The sequence below is a fragment of the Lygodium microphyllum genome, chromosome 2, assembly GCF_053477565.2.
Source record: "Lygodium microphyllum isolate KBCC chromosome 2, Lygodium_microphyllum_v1.1.10, whole genome shotgun sequence".
In the NCBI taxonomy this organism is placed as follows: domain Eukaryota; kingdom Viridiplantae; phylum Streptophyta; class Polypodiopsida; order Schizaeales; family Lygodiaceae; genus Lygodium; species Lygodium microphyllum.
In genome coordinates this window covers 24654770-24657165 of record NC_141136.1, presented here as the reverse complement: position 1 = coordinate 24657165, position 2396 = coordinate 24654770, and the positions used below count along the sequence as shown (strand labels likewise).

Here is a 2396-nt window from a genome sequence, read left to right as displayed (position 1 = left end):
TCGCAGGGCTTACATTGCAAGCGCACAATGTACTCAAACCCCTTTTCTTTTTTCTCTACATATGATTACTGCTTGAGAAATTGAATATTCTGATAAAAAATAGTAAACTTTTAAGCTGCAGGGATCTAAGCCCAAAGAAGCTGAGGACAACCAATTAAAGTTGGGATGGAACTAGGGCTGTTAATATGACACCTCCCTCTCTCTCCCTCCCTCCCTCCCTCCCTCGCTCTCTCGCTCTCTCTCTCTCTCTCTCTCTCTCTCTCTCTCTCTCGTGCGATTGAACGTGCGGTGTAATATGTCCAAGAAGCTGGTGCAACAGCCATGGCACCAAAGAAAAAATTCTCAGAAACCCTCCAGCAGAGTGAGGTGGTTGTGGCCACTGAATTGAGCAACAGCTCAGGTAATTGGGTCCCTTTTGTCTAGGGAAGTCAGTTTATCAAGCTTCCTCTATCCTTCTGTGCCTACACCATTAATCATTTCTATGCCTGCATTAACAATCATGGAGGCGACCATTACCATCACTACTAAGCTTTTGCATCGACTGATTAAGGGAAACTGCTGCAAAATCTCAACGTATTAATCACAGGCATTGAATATGAAAGTCCTGGACCTTACTACATGCGTGAATAAGTGGAGGTTCTCAATCGCAACGTGTGGTAACAATCCTGACGAACCAGTCACGCTAGCACTGCAAAACACCAGGACGGTAAGGAGGAAAGAGAATATGCATTTACGGTGGTTCGATGGCCTTGTTCGCCAACATAAATTATATCGCATAGATGACCCGTATTACATGTATCTAAGCGAAAAGGACTTCGGTGATAAGGCACTAGCAGGCTATGAACCCTTTCCGAACCTATGATCACCTGCATGCAAAGTGGGTATGGGAAAACCTCCTACGTTCAAAGAAGGCACATAAACAGAGTCAACCTGACAGCCTCGAAGTTACACTCAAAAACATACCATGTGACTCGTGACAAGTAAGATTTTTCTCTTAGCAGTTCAGCAAGGCCCCCTGAACAAGAACAATTCAACAACTGTGTCAAGCTAAGTACATCAATTTATTGCTAGGCTATATAGACTTATAACAGATAGACCGCACGAGATACTCCACACCGATTCACGCACAAGAAACAACATCACGTACTCATGCATCGCCTACAAAAGCCAGACCCAACGAACTGCAAGAACCTAGTACTTTGTAAGACAAACGGACAGAGCGTCAGCGCCCAGGAATTGCCCCAAAATAACCTTTCCTAATAGAAGGCGAGTCAGAACCGTAGCAAGGTCCACATAAAGTTTCAGATAGGGATAACTGATTTCTACCTTTTCTCGTCATCCTCACCGAATAAGCAGAAATTGCGAGAGCAAGAAGTAAATCGGCGTATAGATCAGCACCTTGAGGCCCAGAAATCTGACCAGGTCTCAGATTAGCATTGGCACATTAATCTTGGCTCCAAAGCAGACCAAGGCCGAGACTCGAAAGAAACGACCTCAGAATGCGCATCTTCTGCCAGGGCTCATCGGCCAATGTTGTCATCCCCGACTGCCTAATTTCCACGACCAACCACACAAGAAAGATGCATCCAAAACAGAAGCTTGCTCAGCACTTCTTAGAGGATTAACCCGCTCACAGAAGGGATCAAGGATCCTTCTCCGGAGAAGCACATGTCATCACCGCAAGCGACAGAGTGTTCAGGAAAGATTAACTAGAACAGCGAAGCTGCTTCTTGCTAATTCCAAAGAACGGGACGGCAAATGTGAGCTCCACCTCTTCAAAGAACCACCATGAAAATCAGTTAGTCTAATGAGACATGAGGTTAAGCTACGGGGCTTCGATATGCGCCTGCTAGCATTCAAAGCGTATCATGACCATACAGCTCCAGCTTTGCCAAGGCAGGCCTAACTCGTGAATCTACGACTCGAAGCAGAACACAGAATGCGCGTGCGTGTGTACTCAGAAGTGTGATCGAGAATCCTCATGGCGCTGAAGGCTCGGAGGATTGACAGATTTAAGGTTCAAGAGGACTTCTTCATCGCACTTACAGAGTTTGTATTGTCTGCCTGTGAGACGATCTTTCAACGATGGAGAGCCGTTTCTACCCTTGCTCGCACAACCCTAACCCTAAGTTCTTACCCTTAAAGCCTCATACAATACAACACTCAGCAAACCCTTCGCAATACCACACCCACAACTTGCATGTGAATAGATTGAGGGTCGTTCACGCCGTGTTTGAAAGAAGACACCAAATTCAAACTGATTTCAATTTTTACAACGTGCTTACATGAAGGAGTCACTATCTCATGTATTTAATGTGTGTGTGTGTGTGTGTGTGTGTGTACACACACACTCACGCACACACAAATGTTTGCGTGTGCACACACATGCAACTGTG

General features: G+C 45.5%; 1 long non-coding RNA gene across 16 annotated transcripts; it reads right to left on the bottom strand.

Moving 5' to 3' along the window:
• Nucleotides 1-219: 219 nt before the first annotated feature.
• LOC148039547 (uncharacterized) lies at nucleotides 220-2195 on the bottom strand. Of its 16 annotated transcripts, XR_015692959.1 has the most exons (4): nucleotides 1327-2175; nucleotides 964-1015; nucleotides 794-866; nucleotides 220-688 (listed from the first exon to the last, which is right to left on the bottom strand). It is a non-coding gene; the product is annotated as an uncharacterized LOC148039547 (long non-coding RNA). The 16 variants fall into 16 exon arrangements; XR_015692960.1 differs by having other exon boundaries at nucleotides 220-866; nucleotides 2047-2195; XR_015692958.1 differs by having other exon boundaries at nucleotides 220-866; nucleotides 1399-2176.
• Between the last annotated feature and the right edge of the window lie 201 nt (nucleotides 2196-2396).